Raw genomic sequence first — 25,497 nt, 5'->3', positions numbered from 1 at the left:
AAGAAGCAGTTTAGAAATTCAACAAAGCAGATGCTATTAAAAAGTCCCCTGTTTGCTATTTTTGTATGCTGAAAATATAAATCTGTCTTTATGTTTTGATTGATTCCTAAGAAATAACCCTGAATTATGTACAAAATTCTAAGTATAGTTCAGATCTACTCAGAGTGGAAAAATAAGGTGATGCATACAAACCAGTCCTGGATAGCACCCTTGCATAGGTCATAACAAGAATGCTTCAAGAAGCAAATTGCATTAGACAAGGGTTCCAACACTGGGCATGGTGAAGCTTTGGAATGAGCTCTATCTTGATGAGAGGAAGCTAGGTGAATCAAAGGTATTATGAAATAAAATCCATCAGTACGTAAATGCAAAGGTACAATACAATTCGCTCTATGTCATAACTGTTTCCATTGGATGTTTTGATCAATTAAAAGTTAGTGTGAATTCAATCTAGCATGCTGGGGATTACCCAACACCTGATTTAGTGGTAACATGTGGCATCTAATACTGTATTCAGTCATGTTCAATCTTCAGTGCAGGGCCTGCATGCACTCCAAGATAGCTCTGAATGAGACAGGAACATACATGGATTGCAATGTTTTAGTATAGTGTTAAAGCTTGATCCCTTAGCTGCTATGTCATTCTTTATTTCATGCTTTATGATAATGGGATTTATAGATGCACATACTATAGCATCATACTACCCTACCAATATATTCATTATGTAGAAGGGGAAAGGGGTATTAAAAAACCCAAGAAGTCTATATAGAATAGAAAATCAAAAGCAAAAATAGTCAGTTGATTCACTTTTTTTACTTGTACTGGTGAAAAAAGGAGGGGATCTGCATAATTAGAAAAAAAATCAAATCTAATTAATAGTGCTTGAGTATTTTTCTCACTAGTTCACCTAAATACTTGCAGTCAAACTGTGAGCCAAACGTTAAGTAGATCATCAACTTCACAAGTCTATTGATTTATGTTTGCATAAAAATAGAGAAATTTTACAGTCAAGCATATTCTATAAACTCTCATCTTTGTGCGCAGCATGAAAACATTTCTGAGCTTCTCAGATTGATGAAGAGAAATGCCTCATTAAATAACACTGAACCCCATGCAGTATTATAAAAACAGCATGGGCAGTGTTATAAAATGTTATTCTGTATTCAGAACAAAGGGAAGCATTGTTATATAGAATAGAGATTGTCTGGAACGTGGAAACAGTGTGGAAAACTTCTCATAATGAATTTGACTAAACAATTCTTTTGCTGTGTATACAGTATTTTATTATATAAGATACTGATGAGTCAATAATGAATACAAAATAAAGTATGATAAATGTACTATCCTCTTAATTTTAAAAGAAATATCTCACATATATTTGACTTGAATGTAATGTTATTATGGACTTTTTATCTTTAAATGCTTATATTCTGTTCTTATCTCTTTCTTCTAATATACTTTATTACAAATAATTATTGATCATGGATCTTTTAAATGATCCTTGATCTTTCCACACTGCCAGACCATCACAAATTTATTCTTTGAAATAATAACTATATGTAGATATAGCTGGTATGATATCTAGATTAAAGAAAAATACAAAGTTGTAATATTTTAGTATTAATATTAAAGTAGCAAATTTGTGCATACAAATTATTTAAAATTTAAAAAAAATAGAAACTATAAAATGGTAACTAAAAATCTTCAGAAACTTAGACATTGTACAAAAGATATTAGAACAAAATATATGAGTATAAAAATAATAAAGTAATTTCAAAGGTGAATTGAAAACAATAATAGAGGTGGCGGCGGTGGTGGCGGCGGCAGTGGCGGCAGCGGCAATAGCAGCAGGGGCTGGTCCAGTGGAAGGGTCATCAGCAGTGAAACCAAGGTGACAGGGTCCAGGCAGGCCTTGTGTCCCCTACCACTGACCTTCACTGGCCAGCCAGGCTGCAGGCGGGGGTAGATTTACAGCACCTTTCACCCCACAGAAGCTACATCAGAACTCTGCCTCCCGCCAGTCAGTTATGAGAGTCTGTCCACCATCTTGGATCTCCGATGCCAGAGAAATCTGACAGACTGAGGTACGCAAATATAACCCAAGGCCAACATCGTGTGGGTCTAAGCCCGACGGGCATTGGCCTGCACCCAGGCCCTGGGCTTTTCAGGGGCCATCTGGGTGCCAACCCAGTCAGGAGGTTGTTTGCCTTTCCCGGCATATGCCACCATTTTGACTACAGGACACCAGAGAGTTCTAGCAGGCAAAGTCAGCTAAGAGTCATAGCCCGAGGCAAACATAGCATGGGTCTAAGCCAGACAGGCATTGGACTGCCCCCAGGCCCTGGGCTGCTCGGTGGGCCATCTGTGTGCCAATCCGGCCAGGAGGTTGTTAGTCTAGCAGACTCTCCCGGCACTTTCAGGGAGCACTCACACTCTGCCATCCTGGCCACCTGACAGAACCAATTAACAGTCATAGCCCGAGGGGAACTTTGCTAGGGCCTTAGCCTGCCAGGCTTTTGCCTAGACTCAGGGCCTCAGCAGCTAGGCTAGCCTTGTGTGCACCAACCCGGTTGGGAGATCAGCTGCCCAGCAGAGTGACCATCACTCAGAAAAGGTCCCGCAGCAGCACTCCCTGAAGGAGCAAACGGGCACTGCCTGGTTCACACAGACAATCTAGGGCAAGGCACACTAGGGCTCCAAGAGCAGCCAAGAAGAGGACAGCACATCTGCAGTCTGTAACAGGGGAAACCCAGCCATTCAGTGTTGCAGAAATAGCCCTACAGCCTCACAGGAGGTACAAACACCAGCCAGAGACGAGACCAACTAATGCTAGAGAAAACAAGATGGCAAAGGGCAAAAGCAGGAATGCTACTAACAGAAATCTAGGCAATATGGCAGCGTCTGAAGCAAACTATCCAACATCAGCAAGTCCTGGTTAAACAAACATACCAGAAAAACAAGATTTGGATTTAAAATCACTGTTCATGATACTGCTAGAAGAACACAAAAAGGACATAAATGAATCTCGTAAAGAAATACATGGGAACATGAATAAGCTAGAAACCTGTATAATGGAAACACAAAAGTCACTTAAAGAAATTCAGGAGAATAAGGCTCAAGAGATAGAAGCCAATAAAGAAGAAACACACACACACACACACACACACACACACACAATAAACTTAAAGAAATGCAGGAGAAAGTGAGTCAAACAAGTCAGAAGTCATGAAAGAGAAAACACAAAAATCTCTTAAAGAATTACAGGAAAACACAAACAAGCAAGTGAAGGAGCTAAGCAAAACCTTCCAGGATCTAAAATCAGAAGTAGAAACAACTAAGAAATCACAAAGGGAGACAACTTTGGAGATAGAAAACCTTGAGAAGAAATCAGGGGCCATAGATGCAAACATAAACAACAGAATACAAGAGATAAAAGAAAGAATCTCAGATGCCCAAGATACCATAGAAACCATTGACTCAACAGTCAAAGAAAATGAAAAATGCAAAAATCTTGTATCCCAGAACATCCAGGAAATCCAGGACACAATGAAAAGACCAAACCTAAGGATTATAGGCATAGATGAGAGTGAAGATTTACAACTTAAAGGGCCAGCAAATATCTTCAACAAAATTATGGAAGAAAACTTTCCCAACATAAAGAGATGCCCATGAATATACAAGAAGCCTACAGAACTCCAAACAGACTGGACCTGAGCAGAAATACCTCTTTTCACATAATAATTAAAACCCCAAATGTACTAAACAAAGAAAGAATATTAATGGCAGCAAGAGAAAAGGGCCAAGTAACATATAAAGGAAGACCTATCAGAATCATACCAAACTTCTCACCAGAGACCATGAAAGCTAGAAGATCCTGGGCAGATATCATGCAGACTCTAAGAGAACACAAATGTCAGCCAAGACTACTATACTCAGCAAGACTCTCAATCACAATAGATGGAGAAACCAAAATATTCCACGACAAAACAAAATTTATACAATATCTTTCTATAAACCCAGCACTACAAAGAATAATAGGAGGAAAACTCCAATAAAAGGAGGGAAATGACACCCTGGAAAAAAACAAGATAGTTACCTTTTTTCAGCAAACCCAAAAGAAGATAACCACTCAAATATAAAAATAACATAGAAAATGACAGGAACTAATAATCACTATTCCTTAATATCTCTTAACGTCAATGGACTCAACTCCCCAATAAAAAGACATAGACTAACAGACTGGATAAGGAAACAGGCCCTACATTTTGCTGCATACAGGAAACATACCTCAATGTCAAAGACAAAAACTACCTTAGAGTAAAAGGCTGGAAGACAATTTTACAAGCCAATGGTCTCAGGAAACAAGCCGGAGCAGCCATTCTAATATCAGATAAAATTGACTTTCAACCTAAAGTCATCAAAAGAGATACAGAAGGACAGACACTTCTTGCTGGTCAAAGGAAAAATCCACCAAGAACTTTCAATTCTGAACATCTATGCGCCAAATGCAAGGGCACACTCATTCATAAAAGAAACTTTACTAAAGCTCAAAGCACACATTGCACCTAACACAATAATTATGGGTGACTTCAACACTCCACTCTCCTCAATGGACCAATCAGAAAAACATCATCAGGGAAATGCAAATCAAAACAAGCCTAGATTTCACCTTACACCAGTCAGAATGGCTAGGATTAAAAACTCAGGAGGCAGTAGGTGTTGGTGAGGATGTGGAGAAAAAGGAACACTCCACTGCTGGTAGGGTTGCAAACTGGTACAACCACTCTGGAAGTCAGTCTGGCAGTTCCTCAGAAAACTGGGCATGTCACTTCAGAAAGATCCTGCTATACCACTCCTGGGCATATACCCAGAAGATTCCCCAGAATGTAATAAGGATATATGCTCCACTATGTTCATAGCAGCCCTATTTTTAATAGCCAGAAACTAGAAAGAACACAGGTATCCCTCAACAGAAGAATGGGTGGAAAAATTTTGGTATATATACACAATAGAGTACTATTCAGCCATTAGAAACAATGAATTCATGAAATTCTTAGGCAAATGGATAGAGCTGGAGAACATCATACTAAGTGAGGTAACACAGTCTCAAAAGATGAATCATGGTATGCACTAACTAATAAGTGGATATTAGCCTGGAAAACTGGAATACCCAAAACATAATCCACACATCAAATGAGGTACAAGAAGAATGGAGGAGTGGCCCCTGGTTCTGGAAAGACTCAGTGTAGCAGTATAAGGCAAAACCAGAACAGGGAAGTGGGAAGGGGTGAGTGGGAGAACGGGGAGAGGGAAGGGGAGCTTATGAGACCTTAGGTGAGTGGGGGGGCCAGAAAAGGGGAAATCATTTGAAATGTAAATAAAAATATATCAAATAAAAAAACCATAAAAAGAAAAGAATAATAGAAAAAAGAAATAAAATTAATGGTTCTAACCCTAAAATTATGCATATGTTCCAGATAACATGATTTTGCCAAGCCTAGCAATGAAAATAGTCATAAACGAAGGGGAGCAAACATGTTAGAAATGGTTGTATAAAGGGGATTCACTTCACCAATGCTAATGTAGATAATTAAAAAGTAACAGTTCACAAATACTAAATAAAAGACAAATCCTGGATTTGTCCTATTGATATTAGATGAAAGGAATTATAGCTAGATATCACGAATGAAAAATATAACAAATACTAAATAAGACAAATGTATTTTAAATGTTTATTCAATGTTAACCTATCAATAAATTTGCAAACATAATAATGCTAAATAGAATATCCAAATCAAATAGGCATAAGCAGAAAAATATAGATTCATGTACTTCATCAATTAAATATTAAATCAAATAATGTATAAAAGAGCTATAATTCATATAAACCATAATAGTAAAAGTCATATATAATAACCCCTCTGCTAATGCTAGGGTGAACAGGGAAACTTTAATCATTTTCCTTAAGATCTAGAACAAGAAAAACATTCTAGACTCATATTCTCCATGACAGTGAGAGATGTCACTAGAGCACCCAGGCTGAAAAAGGACATGAAGAGCACCCACATTGTGATGGGTTGTATATGCTCCTCCCAGAGACTGGCACTATTAGAAGGTGTGACCTTGTTGGAGGAAGTATGTCGCTGTGGGGATGGCCTTAGTGATCTTCCCCCTAGATGCCTGAGGATGCCAAGTCTGTTCCTGGCTTCCTTTGGATAAAGATGTAGAACTCTCAGCTCCTCCTGCATCATGCCTTCCTGGATGCTGCCATGCCTTGATGACAATGGAATGAACCTCTGAACCTGTAAGCCATCCCCCCATAAATGCTGTCTTTTATAAAACTTGAATTGATCATAGTGCCTGTTCACAGCAGTAAAACAGGAGCTAATACAGATGGTTTTCAAATAGTTTGTGCATTAAATATTTTTTCATAAAAACTCTAAACACTCCACACAAAACAATATAAGAAAATTTAGCATTGATGCAGAACTCAAAATCCACACGCAAAAATCAAGAGCATTGTCTGACACTAGTAACAATTTATCTAAAATAGAATCTGAGAAACCTGTGATATTTACAATAGCTACAAATCAGCTAAGAATAAATGTAACAAATCAGGAAGTGAAAGTGTGGCTATAATTGCAATACTGGTGAGACATAAACAAGAGAATTATTAGTTTGAGTCTACTTGGATACATAGTAAGTTGAAGGCTATCCTAGACTGCACCGGTTTGTTTTCTCACCTTCTACTACCACTACTACTATCACTGCTGATGCTAACTAGAGGTTTGGACTTCTTTTCACCTGATATTATAAAGCTTTTATAAGAAAGAGAAATACAAGCTTACACATATATATACACATACATATACAACAAAGCAACCAACATGAAAAAAAAAAACATAAGGAATCCTGGGGTCACAGGTTGAAAGAAGCCTTAACGTTAAATGTCTGTACTACCCAAATAAACCTACTTACTTAATAGAACCTCAAAAGTAATATCAATGGTATGTTTTTTACAGAACTGGCAAAGCAATCCTGAAATTTATATGGAACTTGAAAGAATCTTAAAAAGACAATTATGAAGAGATTCTCTTCACAAAAGAGACATTATATTACTTAGCATCTTGAATGTGGAAACAAGAGACAGTTTCTGTTTATGTAAATAAAAAACTGTTGATATTTGGTAGCATAAGAATACATTCCAAAACATTATAGTAGTCAGGGTCTTGTCACAATTATATCCAAATTGACTCTATGTATATGAAATTTCTTGAACAGACAAATCTATATGTAAGAAAATATTATTGTTTAGAATATACATTCATTATATATACATGTGTGTGTGTGTGTGTGTGTGTGTGTGTGTGTATGTATGAAAGGAGCATAGAAGATTGCATTGTAATAGCTATAGAATAAGAAGTTATTTTGAAAATAATAATATATTCTCAAACTGATATATCAATATCATATAGATTTGTATATAAATAAAAATGCATATTTACCTTGTGTGTATTTTTATTTGTCATGCTGAATTTTACAGAAATTGAAATAAAAGTAACTGCATTCAGAATGGATATAATGATCTTAGGAAACCCTGAGTAAAGTATATCCTGTTGGTTATTTTATTTATTTACATGTCAAATGTTATCACCCTTCCCAATCTTCCCTGCATAAACCTCCATTCCCTTCCCTCCTTCCTCTATGAGGGTGTTTCCTCTCACCCTCGCCTATCCACTCCAGCCTCAGTGTTCTAGCATTCCCCTATGCAGGGTCATCCAGCCTAAACCAGGACAAAGGGAGTCTCCTCCCACTAATGATAAGTCAGTCCTCTGGTACATGTTTAGCTAGAGCCATGGGTGTCCCCATGTGTACTCTGTAGTTGGTGGCTCAGTCCCTGGGAATTTGGGGTCTGGATGGTTGATATTGTTGTTCTTCCTATGGGGTTGCAAAGCCTGTCACCTACCTCAGTCCTTCTCCTAATTCTCCATTGAGATCCCCGTGCTCAGTTGGACATTTCGCCCCATGCATCTGCTTCTGTACCTGTCAGAACCTCTCTGGGCACAGCTCTATACCAGGCTCCTGCCAGCAAGCATTTCTTGGTATAATAAATAGTGTATGTATTTGGTGTCTGTAGATGGGATGGATCCCTAGGTATGGCAGCCTCTGGATGGCCTTTCCTTTAGCCTATGTTCCATGCTTTGTCCCTGCATTTCCTGTTGACAGGAGAAATTCTAGATTAATATTTTTGAGTTGGGTGTGTAGCCCCATTCCTCAACCGGGGCCCATTTTTAACTACTGGATATGGGCTCTACAATTCTACCTCCTGTTCGTTGGGTATTTTAGCTAATGTCCTCTTTGTTGGGTCCTGAAAATCTCTTTGGTCTCTGGAATCTGGAACTTTCTTGTGGCTGCCACCAGTTCACCCTCTGCCACTGCTACACACCTCCTTTCAAATTCCTGACCCTCTGTGCTTTTCCTTCATCTACTCCCATATTTGAACCAGACCCCCTTGTTCCTCTCCATACTCCTCTCCATACTCCTTCTCTCCTACTACTTCCCAGAGATTATTCTCTTTTCACTCCTGAGTAGTACTGTAGCATCTACACTTTTCTCTAATATTCTTTCTTTATGGCTTTTATGTGGTCTGTGTGTTGTATCATGGGTATTCTGAGCTAATTTTTGCCTAATATCTTCTTATCATGTATATTCTTTTGTAACTGGGTAGCCACAATCAATTCCCATCAATTTGCCTGTGAATTTCATGATGTCCCTTTTTTTTTTTTTTTTTGGAATTTTTTTTTATAGAGACAGGTTGTCTCTGTATTTCCATGGCTGTCCTGGAACTCACTCTGTAGACCAGGCTGGACTCTAACTCAGAAATACACCTGCCTCTGCCTCCCTGAGTGCTGGGATTACAGGTGTGCACCAACACCACCCAGCTGATGTCTTTATTTTTAATGACCAAATAATATCCTATTGGTAAATGAGCCTTGTTTTCCATATCTATTCTTCAGTTGAGTGACATCCAGGTTGTTTCCAGCTTCTGACAACTATAAATAAGGCTATTATGAACATTGTGGAGCATGTGAGCTTGATATATGTTGGAACATATTTTCGGTATATGCCCAGGAGTGTTAAACTGGGTTCTCAGTTAGAACTTTTTCCAATTTTCTGAGGAACTTCTATACTGATTTCCAGAGTGGTTGTACTAGCATCAATCCCACCAACAATCGAGGATGGTTCCTCTTTCTCCATATTCTTGGTTGCATTTGCTATCAACTGAGTTTTGTTTTCTTGGCCAATCTGTCTAGTATATTTTGAATAATAGAACTCTATCGGGGTGTAGGATTGATAAAGATCTTTCTCCAATTTGTGGATTGCTGTTTTTTTCCTATGGATGGTGTCCATTGCCTTATAGAAAGTTTTCAAATTTATAAGGCCCCATTTGTAGATTGTTGATATTAGAGCATAAGTCAGTGGTATTCCATATAGAAAATTTCCCCTGTGTGCCCATGTGCTAGGGGCTCTTCCTCACATTCTCTTATATTATATTTACCATATCTGGTTTTGGTCCTTGGTCCACTTAGACTTGAGATTTAGGCTGAAAGAATGGCCATCCAGAGTCTGCCTCACCTGGGCACTCATCCCATATACAGTTACCAAACCTAGACACTTTTGTGAATGCCAACGAGTGTTTGCTGACAAGAGCCTGATATATATATATATATATATATATATATATATATATATATATATATATATCAGGGCTTCAGGGCTTCTCAGGATATAAATACAGAATGGGATGCTCAGTCAACTATTGAACTCAACACAGGGTCACTAATGGAGGAGCTAGGTAAATGACCCAAGGAGCTGAAGGGGTTTGCAGTCCCATAGGAGGAACAGCAATATCAACTACCCTGTACCTCCAGAGCTCATATGTACTTTATCACCAACCAATGAGTACACATGGAGGGACCTATAGCTCCAGCAGGATGTGTAGCTGAGTGTGGCCTTGTGGGACATCAATGGTAGGAGATGCCCTTGTGCCTGTGAAGGCTTGTAGGGGAATGCCAGGTCAGGGAATCAGGATTGGGTCGGTTAATAAACAGGGGGAGGGAGGATGTGATAGGGGGTTTTTGGAGGGAAAACAAGGAAGGGGGTAACATTTGAAATGTAAATAAAGAAAATATCTAATAAAAAGATGCAAAAGATTCAGGAGAAATAAAATAAAGGATCAATTTTCATTCTTCTACATGGTGACTGCTAGTTGAACCACCACCGTTTGTTGAAAATGCTGTCTTTTTTCCCACTGGAGGATTTTGGCTTCTTTGTCAAAATCATGTAATCCTAGTTATGTGGGTTCATGTCCGGGTCTTCAATTCTATTTCTCTGATCTACCTGCCTGTCACTGTACCAATAGCAGAAAGTTTTTTTCAATATTTCTCTGTAGTATACCTTGAGTTGAGAAATGGTGATTTTCACAGTTCTTTTATTGTTGAGAATGGTTTTTACTATCCTGTGTTTTCGGTTATTCCAAATAAATTTGAGAATTGCTCTTTCTATCTCTGTGAATAATTGAGTTGGAATTTTGATGAGAATTGCATTGAATCCGTAGATTGTTTTAGGTAAGATGGCCAATTTTACTATGTTAATCCTACCAATCTATGAACATGGAAGATCTTTCCATCATCTGAGGTCTTCTTTGGTTTCATTCTTCAGAGACTTGAAGTTCTTGTCATATATATCTTTCAGTTTCTTGGTTAGAGTCACACCAAGATATTTTGTATTATTTGTGACAATTGTGAAGGATGTTATATCCCTAATTTCTCACCCTGTATATACGTTGAGTAGAGGAAGGCTACTGATTTGAGTTAATTTCTACCCAGCTGCTTTTCTCAAGTTATCAGCTGTAGGAGTTATCTCCTACAGCTTACTCCTACAGCTTAAGTATACTATCATCCCATTTACAAATAGTGATATCTTCACTTCCTCCATTCTCATCTGTATCTCTTTTATCTCTTTTTATTGTCTAATTGTTCTGGCTAGAACTTCAAGTACTGTATTGCATAGATAGGGGGAGAATGGGCAGCCTTGTCTTGCTCCTAATTTTAGTGTGATTACAAGTTTCTCTTCATTTAGTTTAAGGTTGGCTAATTTTCCTTTCTCTTTTCTCTCTTTTCTCTCTTTTCTCTCTTTTCTTTCTTTCTTTCTTTTTTTTCTTTCTTTCTTTCTTCCTTCCTGCCTTCCTTCCTTCCTTCCTTCCTTCCTTCCTTCCTTCCTTCCTTCCTTCCTTCCTTCCTTCCTTCCTTCCTCCATCCCTCCCTCTCTCTCTCTGTCTCTCTTTCTTTCTTTCTTTCTTTCTTTCTTTCTTTCTTTCTTTCTTCTTTCTTTCTTTCTTTCTTTCTTTCTTTCTTTCTTTCTCTCTCTCTCTCTCTCTCTCTCTCTTTCTTTCTTTCTTTCTTTCTTTTCTTTCTTTCTTTCTTTCTTTCTTTCTTTCTTTCTTTCTTCTGTATGTTACTTTTATTATGTTTAAAGTTAGCCTTTTCAACAAATGGTGCTGGTTCAACTGGAAGTGAGCATGCAGAAGAATGTGAATTGATCCATCCTTGTCTCCTTATACTAAGCTCAACTCCAAATGGATCAAGGACCTCCACATAAAGCCAGACACTCTGAAGCTAGTAGAAAAGACTGGGGAAGACCCTAGAGGACATCAGTACAGGGGGAACGTTCCTGAACAGAACACCAATAGCATATGCTCTAAGATCAAGAATTGACAAATGGGACCTAAAATATTACAAAGTTTCTGTAAAGCAAAGGTCACCATCAAAATGGCAAATTGGTAACCAACAAATTGGGAAAAGATCTTCACCAACCGTACATCAGATAGAGGGCTAATATCCAATATATACAAAGAACTCAATAAGTTAGACCCCAGAAAACCAAATAACCCTATTAAAAATGGGGTACAGAGTTAAACAAAGAATTCTTACCTGAAGAACTTCAGATGGCAGAGAAACATCTTAAAAAATGCTCAACTTCATTAGTCATCAGGGAAATGCAAATCAAAACAACCCTGAGATTTCACCTTACACCAGTCAGAATGGCTAAGATTAAAAATTCAGGAGACAGCAGGTGTTGGCAAGGATGTGGAGAAAGAGGATCACTCCTCCACTGCTGGTGGGGTTGCAAATTGGTACAACCACTCTGGTAATCAATCTGGCAGTTCCTCAGAAAACTGGGCATGCCACTTCAGAATGATCCTGCTATACCACTCCTGGGCATATACCCAGAAGATTCCCCAGAATGTAATAAGGATATATGCTCCACTATGTTCATAGCAGCTCTATTTATAATAGCCAGAAGTTGGAAAGAACCCAGGTATCCCTCAAAAGAAGAATGGATGCAAAAAATGTGGTATATATAGACAATGGAGTACTATTCAGCCATTAGAAACAATAAATTCATGAAATTCTTAGGCAAATGGATGGAGCTGGAGAACATCATACTAAATGAGGTAACCCAGTCTCATAAGATCAATCATGGTATGCACTCACTAATAAGTGGATATTAGCCTGGAAAACTAGAATACCCAAAACATAATCCACACATCAAATGAGGTACAAGAAGAATGGAGGAGTGGTCCCTGGTTCTGTAAAGACTCAGTGTAGCAGTATAAGGCAAAACCAGAACAGGGAAGTGGGAAGGGGGGGTGGAAGAATAGGGGGAAGGGAAGGGTGCTTATGTGACTTTTGGGGAGTGGGGGGCCAGAAAAGGGGAAATCATTTGAAATGTAAATAAAAATATATCGAATAAAAAAACAATAAAAAAAAGGATGGACCTTGATTTCCAGATATCTCCAATACTTTTAATCTGAATGGGTGTTGTAAAAAAGCTTTTTCAGCATCTAATAAGATGATCATGTGTTTTTTGTTTTTTGTTTTGTTTTTTTTTTGCGTTTGTTCATATAGTGTATTACACTGTTGTATTTCCATATATTAAACCATCCTTGCATCCCTGGGATGAAGCCTACTGATCATGGTTAATGATAGTTTTGATGTGTTCTTGGATCAATTTGCAAGAATTTTACTGAGTAATTTTACATCAATATTCATGATGAAAATTGATTTGAAGTTCTTTGCTGGGTCTTTGTGTGGTTTATGTATCAGTGTAAGTGTGGGTTTATAAGATATTGGTATTAGGCCTTCTTTGAAAATCTGATAATATTCTTCACTAAAGCCATCAGGTCCTGGGCATTTTTTTTGTTTGTGAGACTTTTAATGACTGCTTCTATTTCTTTAGGAGTTATGGAACGGTTTATATGGTCTGTCTCATCCTGATTTAACTTTGGTACCTAGAGACTGTCTTGAAAAGTATCCATTTCATCCAGATCTTCCAGTTTTGTTGAATATAGACTTTTGTAGTAGGATCTGATTATTTTGAATTTCTTCAGTTTCAGTTGTTATGTCTCCCTTTTCCTTTATGATTCTGTTAATTTGGATACTTTCTCTATGTCCTCTGGTTAGTCTGGCTAAGGTTTTACCTATCTTGTTGCTTTTCTCAAAGAAACAGCTCCTGGTTTTGCTGATTTTTTGGTATAGCTGTCTTTCTACTTGGTTAATTTCAGCCCTGAGTTTGAATATTTCCTGCCATCTACTTTTCTTAGGTATATTTGCTTCTTTTTGTTCTAGAGATTTTAGGTGTGCTGTCAAGTTGCTAGTGTGTGCTTTCTCCAGTTTCTTTATGGATGCACTCAGAGCCATGTGTTTTCCTTTTAGCAATACTTTCATTGTGTCCCATAAGTTTGCATATGTTGTATCTTCAGTTTGTTAAATCCTAAAAAAATATTTAATTTTTTATTTCTTCCCTCACTAAGTTATCATTGAATAGAGTAGTTCAACTTCCATGTATATGTGGGCTTTCTATTGCTTATGTTGTTGTTTAAGCCCAGCCATAGTCCAAGGTTATATGATAGGGTGCATGACATTATTTCAGTCTTCTTGTAGTGGTAAAGGCTTTTTTGTGTCCAGTTATGTTGTTAATTTTGGAGAAGGTACAATGAGGTGATGAGAAGAAGGTATATTATTTGGTTTTAGGGTAAAATATTCTGTTGATAACTGTTAAATCTATTTAGTTCATAGCTTCTATTTGTTTCACTGTACCTTTGTTTAGTTTCTGTTTCCATGATCTGTCCATTGGTGAGAGTGGGGTGTTGAAATCTTCTATTATTATTGTATGAGTTTCAATGTGTGCTTTGAGCTTCAGTAATATTTCTTTTAAAAATATTGGTGCCCTTGCATTTGGGGTATAGATATTCAGAATTGAGTTTCATCTTGGTGGATTTTCCATTGGTAAGCAAGTGGTGTTCTTCCCTGTCCTTTGATTACTTTTGGTTAAAAGTTTATTTTATTAGATACTAAAATTGCTACTTCAACTGGTTCTTGGGACCATTGTTTGAAATGTTTTTCTTTTCTTTTTTATTTATTTATTTTATTTTTTTTATTTACTTTGCAAATGATTTCCCCTTTTCTGGGTCCCCACTCACCGCAAGTCCCATAAGCCCTCTTCTGTCCCCCTATTTTTCCATCTACCCCTTCCCACTTCCCTGTTCTGGAATTCCCCTATACTCTTGCACTGAGTCTTTCCAGAACCAGGGGCCACTCCTCCATTCTTTTTGGACATCATTTAATTTGTGGATTATGTCCTGGGTATTCAAAGTTTCTAGGCTAATATCCACTTATCAGTGAGTGCATACCATCATTGATTTTTTGAGACTGGGTTACTTCACTTAGTATGATGTTCTCCAGCTTCATCCATTTGTCTAAGAATTTCATGAATTCATTGTTTCTAATTGCTGAATAGTACTCCATTGTGTAAATATACCACATTTTTTTTATCCATTCCTGCGTTGATGGACACCTAGGTTCTTTCCAGCTTCTGGCTACTATAAATAGGGCTGCTATGAACATAGTGGAGCATGTGTCCTTATTGCATGCTGAAGAATCCGCTGGATATATGCCCAGTAGTGGTATAACAGGGTCCTCAGGAAGTGACATGCCCAGTTTTCTGAGGAACCACCAGATTGATTTCCAGAGTGGCTGCACCATCTTGCAATCCCACCAGCAGTGGAGGAGTGTTCCTCTTTCTCCACATCCTCACCAACACCTGCTGTCTCCTGAGTTTTTGAATTAACCATTCTGACTGGTGTGAGGTGAAATCTCAGGGTTGTTTTGATTTGCATTTCCCTAATGATTAATGATGTTGAACATTTTTTAAGGTGTTTCTCAGCCCTCCGAAGTTCTTCATGTGAAAATTCTTTACCCCTGGGGGTTTAGCTCTGTACCCCACTTTTTAATGGGGTTATTTGGTTCTCTGGGTTCTACTTTCTTGAGTTCTTTGTATATATTAGCCCTCTGTTGGATTTAGGGTTGGTGAAGATCCTTTCCCATTCTGTTGGTTGATATTTTGTCCTTTTGACAGTGTCCTTTGCCTTACATAAACTTTGTAGTTTTATGAGGTCCCATTTGTCAATTCTTGATCTTAGAGCATAAGCTATTGGTGTTCTATTCAGGAACTTTTCCCCTGTGCCCATGTCCTCCAGGGTCTTCCCCAGTTTCTTTTCGATTAGTTTCAGTGTGTCAGGTTTGATGTGGAGGTCCTTGATCCATTTGGAGTTGAGCGTGGTACAAGGAGATAAGAATGGATCGATGCGCATTCTTCTGCTTGCTGACCTCCAATTGAACCAGCACCATTTGTTGAAAAGACTATCTTTTTTCCACTGGATCCTTTCAACTCCATTGTCAAAGACCAAGTGACCATAGGTGTGTTGGTTCATTTCTGGGTCTTCAATCCTATTACATTGATCCGCTGGCCTGATATTGTACCAATACCATGCAGTTTTTATCACTATTGCTCTGTAGTAGAGTTTAAAGTCTGAGATATTGAATCCCCCTGAAGTTCTTTTACTGTTGAGAATAGTTTTACCTATCCAGGTGTTTTGTTATTCCAGATGAATTTGAGAATTGCTCTTTCTAGCTCTGTTAAGAACTGGGTTGGGATTTTTATGGGAATAGCATTGAATCTGTAGATTACCTTTGGCAAGATGGCCATTTTAATTGTATTAATCCTGCCAATCCATGAGCATGGAAGGTTTTTCCATTTTCTGAGATCTTCTTCAATTTCCTTCTTCAGAGATCTGAAGTTCATGTCATATAGTTCTTTCCCTTGTTTGATTAGAGTCACCCCAAGATACTTTATGCTGTTTGTAGCTATTGTGAAGGGGGTCATTTTCCTAATTTCTTTCTCAGGCTGCTTATCCTTTGAATATATAAAGGATACTGATTTGCTTGCATTGATTTTGTAGCCAGCCACTTTGCTGAAGTTGTTTATCAGCTGTAGGAGTTCTCTAGTAGAGTTTTTAGGGTCACTTAAGTATACAATCATATCATCTGCAAATAGTGATAGCTTGACTTCTTCCTTTCCAATTTGTATCCCTTTGACCTCCTTCTGTTGTCTAATTGCCCAAGCTAGGTCTTCAAGAACTATATTGAAAAGATATGGAGAGAGGGGGCAGCCTTGTCTAGTCCCTGATTTTAGTGGGATTGCTTTCAGTTTCTCTCCATTTAGTTTGATGTTGGCTACCGGTTTGCTGTATATTGCTTTTACTATGTTTAGATATGGGCCTTGAATTCCTGTCCTTTCCAAGACTTTTAGCATGAAAGGATGCTGAATTTTGTCAAATGCTTTTTCAGCATCTAATGAAATGATCATGTGGTTTTTTTCTTTGAGTTTGTTTATGTAGTGGATAGCATTTATGGATTTCCTTATATTGAACCATCCCTGCATCCCTGGGATGAAACCTACTTGATCGTGGTGGATGATTGTTTTGATGTGTTCTTGGATTCGGTGGGCAAGAATTTTATTTAGTATTTTTGCCTCGATATTCATAAGGGAAAGTGGCCTGAAATTCTCTTTCTCAGTTGGATCTTTGTGTGGTTTTGGTATCAGCGTAATAGTGGCTTCGAAGAAGGAGTTGGGTAGTGTTCCTTCTGTTTCTATTTGGTGGAATAGTTTGAAGAGTATTGGTGTTAAGTCTTCTTTGAAGGTCTGATAGAATTCTGCACTGAAACCATCTGGTCCTGTGCTTTTTTTGGTTGGAAGCCTATCTATGACCCCTTCTATTTCTTTAGGGGTTATGGGTCTGTTTAGATGGTTTATTTGATCCTGGTTTAATTTTGGTAATTCGTATCTGTCTAAGAAAATGTCCATATCCTCCAGATTCTCCAGTTGTGTTGAGTATAGATTTTTGTAGTAGGATCTGATGATTTTTTCAATTTCCTCAGTTTCTGTTGTAATATCTCCCTTTTCAATTCTAATTTTGTTAATTTGGATACTTTCTCTGTGCCCTTTGGTTAGTCTGGCTAAGGGTTTATCTATCTTGTTGATTTTTTCAAAGAACCAGCTTTTGGTCTTGTTGATTCTTTGTATGGTTCTCTTGGTTTCTACTTGATTGATTTCAGCCCTGAGTTTGATGATTTCCTGTCTTCTTCTTCTCCTGGGTGAATTAGCTTCTTCTTGTTCCAGGGTTTTCAGTTGTTCCCTTAATCTTCTAGTGTAAGCTCTCTCAAATTTCTTTTTGGAGGCACTCAAAGCTATGAGTTTTCCTCTTAGCACTGCTTTCATTGTTTCCCATAGATTTGTGTATGTTGTGCCTTCATTTTCATTAAATTCTAAGAAATCTTTGATTTCTTTCTTTATTTCTTCCTTGACCAAGTTATCATTGAGTAGAGTATTGTTCAGTTTCCATGTGTATGTGGGCTTTCTGTTATTTTTACTGTTACTAAATACCACTTTTACTCCATAGTGATCTGATAGGAGGCATGGGATTATTTCAATCTTCTTATATTTGTTGAGGTCTGTCTTGTGACCAACTATATGATCTATTTTGGAGAAGGTACCATGAGGTGCTGAGAAAAAGGTATATTCTTTTGGTTTGGGATAAAATTTTCTATATATATATCTGTTAACTCCAATTGGTTCAAAGCTTCAATTAGTTTCACTGTCTCCCTGTTTAGTTTCTGTTTTCCTGATCGGTCCATTGGTGAAAGTGGAGTGTTGAAGTCACCCACAATTATTGTGTTAGGTGCAATGTGTACTTTGAGCTTTAGTAAAGTTTCTTTTATGAATGAGGGTGCCCTTGTATTTGGGGCATAGATGTTCAGGATTGAGAGTTCTTGTTGGATTTTTCCTTTGACCAGCAAGTAGTGACCTTCCATGTCTCTTTTGATGACATTAGGTTGAAAGTCAATTTTATCTGAAATTAGAATGGCAACTCCGGCTTGTTTCCTGGGACCATTTGCTTGTAGAATTTTCTTCCAGCCTTTTACTCTAAGGTAGTTTTTGTCTTTGACATTGAGGTGTGTTTACTGTATGCAGCAAAATGTAGGGTCCTGTTTACATAACCAGTCTGTTAGTCTATGTCTTTTTATTGGGGAATTGAGTCCATTGATGTTAAGAGATATCAAGGAGTAGTGGTTATTGCTTCCTAACATTTTTGATTTTAATTTTATACGTGTGTGGTTATCTTCTTTGGGTTTGATGAAAAAAGCTTAATATCCTGCTCTTTACAGGGTATAGTTTCCCTCATTGTAATGGTGCTTTCCCCCTATTATCCTTTGTAGGGCTGGGTTTGTAGAAATTGTGTAAATTTGGTTTTGTCATGGAATATCTTGGTTTCTCCATCTATAGTAATTGATAGTTTCGCTGGGTATAGTAGTCTCGGCTGGCATTTGTGTTCCCTTAGAGTCTGCATGAGCTCTGCCCAGGATCTTCTAGCTTTCATGGTCTCTGGTGAGAAATATGGTGTAATTCTGATAGGTCTTCCTTTATATGTTACTTGCCCTTTTTCTCTTACTGCCCTAAGTATTCTTTTTTGTTTAGTACATTTGGGGTTTTGATTATTATGTGATGGGAGGTATTTCTGTTCTAGTCCAGTCTGTTTGCAGTTCTGTAGGCTTCTTGTATATTCATGGGCATCTCTCTCTTTAGGTTAGGGAAGTTTTCTTCCATAATTTTATTGAAGATATTTGCTGGCCCTTTAAGTTGTAAATCTTCACTCTCATCAATACCTATAATCCTTAGATTTGGCTTTCTCATTGTGTCCTGGATTTCCTGGATATTTTGGGTTACAAGCTTTTTGCATTTTGCATTTTCTTTAACTGTTGATTCCGTGGTTTCTATGGTCTCTTCGGCATCTGAGATTCTTTCTTCTATCTCTTGTATTCTGTTTTTGATATTTGCGTCTATGTTCCCTGATTTTCCCAAGGTTTTTTATCTCCAAAGTTGTCTCCCTTTGTGCTTTCTTAGTTGTTTTTACTTCTGTTTTTAGATCCTGGAAATTTTTGCTCAGTTCTGTCATTTGCTTGTTTGTGTTTTCCTCTAATTCTTTAAGCGATTTTTGTGTTTCCTCTTTCATGACTTCTGCCTGTTGATCAAGGTTCTCCTGTATTTCTTTAAGTGATTTTTGTGATTCCTCCTTATTGGCTTTTGTATTCTCCTGAATTTCTTTCAATGATTTTTTTTTTTTTTGTGTTTCCCTTGTAAGGGCTTCTAATTTTTGATCCATTTTCTCCTGAATTTCTTTAAGTATGTCCTTCATGTGTTCTTGTACTAGCATCATGACCAGTGATTTTAAATCCAAATCTTGTTTTTCTGGTGTGTTGGGGTATCCAGGACTTGCTAATGTTGGAGAATTGGGTTCAGATTCTGCCATAATGCCTTGATTTCTGTTAGTAACATTCCTACATTTGCCTTTAGCCATCTGGGTCTTCTAGCCTTTTAGTTTGAAGTCATATTTGTCTTTGTCACCAAGGTGTGTTTCTGTTATGCAGCAAAATACCAGATGCTGTTTACATATCCAGCCTGTTAGTCTATATCTATATAATTGGGGAATTGAGTCCATTGATGTTCAGAGATAATAAGGACCAATATTTGTTGCTTCCTGTTGTTTTTGTTGTTGCAGTTGTAATTATGTTTGTGTGGTTCTCTTCTTCTGTTTGTTGTGCGAAGATTACTTTCTTGCTTTTCCTTGGGTTATAGTGTCCTTCCTTATGTTGGAATTTTCCTGCCATTATCCTCTGTAGGGCTAGATTGGTAGATAAATATTGTTTAAATTTGGTTTTGTCATAAAGTATCTTGTTTTCTCCCTCTGTGATAATTGAGAGTTTTCTGGGTACAGTAGACTACACTGGCATGTTTGTCCTTTTTAAAACTAGATTCTCACTTAGAACTAATAAATGAGTTTATTGATGGGCTGAATATGTCTTCTTTCCCAAAATTCATATTAGTACAGTGTATTTACATTTTTGGGTGAAGTCAAAACATAAAAAAAAATTATGATGATGTTCGTAGAAGTAAAGAAGCAATAAAATTTCCTGTGTGCCACTGCCACTGAGGAAGAGGTATGGATATATATATATATATATATATATATAAAACTTCTAAATATGTAGATGTGAGCTTGGACTTTGATAGTGACTAGGACCTAGAAAAATCTCATTGTAATATTCATATTCAAGAAATATCGAATTAGGGCATAAAAAGGAATTAATAAATGTTCCATGTATTTGACTAAAAAGCCTTAACACATAGTTATCCAGACTCACTTTACAGACAAAATCCTCTGTAGTGACAATTAGCCTAAGGCATTTAATGCCAAATGCAAGTACCTAAGACTTAACTGAAACAGTGGAAAGTGCTAACACAATAAAGACAGTATTTCATGTTCACATTTTGCCTTATATTTCCCCTTTATAATTCACCAGAAACTATCATAGGAATTGTAGAAAAGCAACTTCACTTCTACTACTAAGGATTTCAGATAGCTTATAATGAGGGCAGAATGATATAGGGGTTGGAATATTTACTCATTTTGTGAAACAAGATCTTCATATGCAATTCAAGTTGTTTTGGAACTCACCATGCAATTCAGGCTAATCTTGAATTAATAATCAGTCTGACCTGTCTCCCCTACTGTTGATATTATAGACACAGTCCACAAAGTTCAAATACCACTGCAGCTCGCTTTTTTAATTTGTGGATATGAGAATTCATGTATATATGGATATGTGGAAAGGTCTTTGCACATGGGTGTACATGTGATTTTCATGTGCCATGCATGTGTAAGCTGGATGTTGACATCAAATGTCTTCTTCAGTTTTATACCACCTTATTTTTTGAAACAGGATCTATTATTGAAATTAGAGTTCACAAATTTTGTTATACTAGCTGTCCAGAAACTGCCAAAGCCTATGTTTCTATCTTTCAAGAGCTGGGAACGCAACACAGCACCAATATTCCTGGGGTTGAGCACTTCACCAGAGGTGCTCATACTTGAAAAAGAAGTACTTTACCAAAGGAATCACCTCTCTAATCCTTCATTATATATTTGTTACCTCTCTAACCCTTCATTATATGTTTGTTAAAAAGATAGTAAATGATGGATGAAGAAATGAACATTTAGGTAAGGTAACCATTTTTCCATTTATTTATTTATTTATTCATTCATTCATCCATTTATTTATTCATTCATTCTTTCATTCCCAATCACACCCCTTCCTCATCACATAATCCTTCCAGCATCCCCCATCCCCTTCTCCTCTGAGAAGGGGGAAGACTCCTGTAGGTGCCTGCACACCCTGGAGCATTAAGCCACTTCAAGACTAGGCATATCAGCTCCCACTAAAGCCAGACAAGGCAACCAAGTTAGGGATCCAGGATCCACAGGCAGGCAATAGAGTCAAGGACAGATCCTGCTCTAGTTGTTAAGAGACCCTTATAAAAACAAAATATACATCTGTTAAATATGTGCAGGATGGTGGGGGAGGGCTTGGTGCAGTAAATGTATGCAGTTTGGTTGATGTTTCAGTCTCTGGAATCCCACATTATTTGACTCTCTTGGTCTTCTTGTGAAGTCTCTATGTCCTCTGATTCCCCTCAATCCTTCTCCCAACTCTTCCACAAGACTCCCTAACTCCACCTAATGTTTGACTGTGTGTCTCTGAAACTGTTTCAGTCAGGTGCTGAGTGGAGCCTCTCAGCACACAGTTATGCTAGGGTCCTGTCTGCAAACATAACAGTATCAAAAATAGTGTCAGGATTTGGTTCTTTCCCATGGGATAGGTCTCAGTTTGGGTCAACCATTGGTTGGCCATTCCCTTAGACCATGTTCAGTCTTTGTCTCTGAACTTATAGTAGCAGTGCAAATTTTGGGTTGTAGGTTTTGTGGATGAGTTGGTGTCCATATTCTTCCCCTAGAGTCCTGCCTGGCTACAGGAAGTGGCTACATCAGGTTTCATGTCTTCCACTTCTCACCTATAGTTACCCTCAAAGGCTTCCTAGAATATCCCCCATACCAGGACTCTGGAATGTCCTAGAAATGGCCCCTCTTCACCAACAACCAGCCATTTGAATTCTATTTACTCTCCAGGCTCTCTCCCAAATTTTCTCTATACCTCATCTTTGTTTTTCCTCTCCCCATCCTGATACCCATCCAGTTCACTCCCTTGATCCACCCACATCTATTTTATATCTGCTTCTAAGTGAGATTCAAGCATCCTTGTCTGTTTCTTCTTTGTGACTTAGATTCTTTAGGACTGTAGATTGCAGTGTGGGTATCCTGTACTTTACAGCTAATATCTACTTGTAAGTAAGTACAACATGGATGTGCTCTTTGGGTTTCACACTGGATTTTCTAGTCCCATTCATTTAGGCAAGGTAACTATTAACTTACAGTATTTTGCCTAAAAATGATGGGGCCAGAAAGACAAGTTGATTGGAATTTAACACATTGCAGATTAAACAACAATATTTACTTGTTTACTTTTAAATATACAATGGAATTTAACGGTAGTTTGTCCGAGTTAATTTCTCTGCTTTTAAGATTAATTTTGGTGAATTATGCTGCATTATCCTATTAGCATAATTTGATCTAATTGCTTGTTTAATGTAAATAGCTCTAATCATATAATTCATATGTGTTAATGACATAATTACATGATGATTAAATGATGCACAATTACAATTTTAATGATGTCATAAAACATCTATAGAAAGCATGGTTAAACATGACCTTACTACACATCACAGATATGCCTGTTGAGGTCAGAGAATGTATAAAAGGAAAGGAGATGGAAAACTCAAAGGGTAATCCAACTCATTTATTTATCATGAACCCTTTACCAAATTGTATAGAATAGGCACTTGTTATATTGATTTCCTCAATCCATTCAGTTTAGTATACTTCAGGCCAGTAATTTCTTAAAAGGTAAGGAGGAATAACATCTTCAAGTGCTGTACTAGCCCTTTCAAAGGAGAAGTATATTTTTGATATAGAGATACATGAGATGTTCCTGAGATCATTCGATCTCACTCAACAACATTTAGCACTTTCCAAAAATAGGATTTATTATAATGCTTGGTACCAGGTCTACCTGACCACAAAATATAGATCTGAATCAATATATTTTACTTCCTCTCATGAATATAATGTAGAATACAATAATAAATGGGGAGATGGGCATTAATATTGCAGCTCAAATGTTGGACCATTATAATAACACAGAAGGTAATTGAATAATACAAAAGAATAGAGAGTGAAATTTGTCTTTAAGAGCTATGGAAGACATTAAAGGAAGGGTAACAACAGAACTGTGCTTTAAAGGGAAGCAGTTTTTCAGGAAATACTAGAGAGATGAAAGCCAATTCTTTCATAAGTAGTGAACTTTTTTCCTTCCTTCCTTCCTTCCTTCCTTCCTTCCTTCCTTCCTTCCTTCCTTCCTTCCTTCCTTCCTTCCTTCCTTCCTTCCTTTCTTCCTTTTCTTCTTCTCCTCCTCCTCCACCTCCTTCTTCCTTCTCTCCCTTGCTCTCTCTTTCTCTCTTTCTTTCTTTTTATAAGATGATATGACTACAAAATCTGGTGTGACCAGATATCTCACAGAAGAATTTCTCTTAATGTTTAAAAGTCTGTTTGTGTTGGATTAGAAGAGGTAAATAGTTTGAATTTTGCTTTACAGACAGTAAAAATTGACAAACACTTTTAACATAGCAAATTATGTGATCGGAATTAGGCTTTAGATAAGCATCCCTGGGGTTATCATGTGAGTGGATTAGAAGCACATCTTAGATTATAAAACAGGGCCAGAAAATTAAGGTTTAAGCAGAAGATGAACAAATTAGAAATGGCAACTCATAGGTAAAATATATGCATATTTATATGCCATAATAGACATAATAAAGGTTGAACAAATATGAAGAAATTGGTACAGTGATAAGACTCTATAGTGTGACTTATGAGAACAGTTCATGGAAAGCTATATTATTAGGACTGAAAATGTGACTATATGCTTGGTAATGTCAACAACCATAATAAGGAATAGATCAGTGATAGAAGTGATAGGTGCACAGTGAATCAAGTATGAAATATTATCTTCCATATACCCTTCTCCCAGCCTTGAGAGGGCTAGATCAGACCTTGTTTGCCACAGTCACCTAGCCTGCCTAGGGTGGAGTCTTCTGAACTAGGTGAAGTCTATTCTTCTGCCACATCCACAGATTCCTGCAAGAAGCCACTACCTGCTGAGCAGCTGAGCTTGTTTTTCTGAGATGATCCTGGCAAAAGGAAGATGGGCTTCCCCATTATATATTTTAGAGTTAAGATATTAAACATTGGGCCTTGGTCAGAACTTTGTCTTGGCTTCATTATTTCTCTCACCCATCACTTCTCTTTTAGTCCAAACTCTCCTTCCAGGTGTACCCAGTTTGACCAAAGCTGCTAGACAGCTACTGGTGGCACCCAAACAGTGAGAATTATCCATCTCTATCACCAACTATCTTTCTTCTTCCAGAAACATGAGTGCAAATTTAAATTTTTTATTCTTTCTCCTTGTTTCTATTATGAAAATAAATTGTGCTTTTAAATGGATTAACACTTTTAGCAATATACATTTGCTTTAAGAATAAAATCTCAATTTTCCACCCCTTTTTCTTTACAACATTTCAGCCTGTCTGAGGTGGACTGTTATGGAGTACTGGGAGACCAGCATACTGCAGCCACGACGAAGGCTGATGGGAATCCAAAGGCCTATCCCCTTGCAGATGCCCACTTCACCAAGAAGATGCTGGACCTTGTTCAGCAGTCATGTAACTATAAGCAGCTACTCAAAGGAGTCAATGAAGCCACCAAAATCCTCAACAGAGACATTTTTGAGTTTATTGTGATGGGGGGCGGAGGCTGAGCCCTTGGAGATCATCCTGCACATCCCTCTGCTATGTGAAGACAGGAATGCCCCCTACATATTTGTGTGCTCCGAGCAGGCTTTGGGATGGGCCTATGGTGTCTCCAGGCCAGTCATCGCCTGTTCTGTTACCATCAAAGAAGACTCTCAACTAAAGCAGCAGATCCAGCCCATTCAGCAATCTACTGAAAGGCTCTTGGTGTAG

At 37.7% G+C, this 25,497-nt stretch overlaps 1 pseudogene; it reads left to right on the top strand.

Moving 5' to 3' along the window:
* Window positions 1-277: 277 nt before the first annotated feature.
* LOC127677843 (NHP2-like protein 1) lies at window positions 278-25,497 on the top strand (annotated as a pseudogene).

Source organism: Apodemus sylvaticus, chromosome 2 (assembly GCF_947179515.1).
Source record: "Apodemus sylvaticus chromosome 2, mApoSyl1.1, whole genome shotgun sequence".
NCBI classification, from domain to species: Eukaryota; Metazoa; Chordata; class Mammalia; order Rodentia; family Muridae; genus Apodemus; species Apodemus sylvaticus.
Note: the sequence above shows the minus strand (reverse complement) of the source record. Positions and strands in the feature narration are given on the sequence as shown.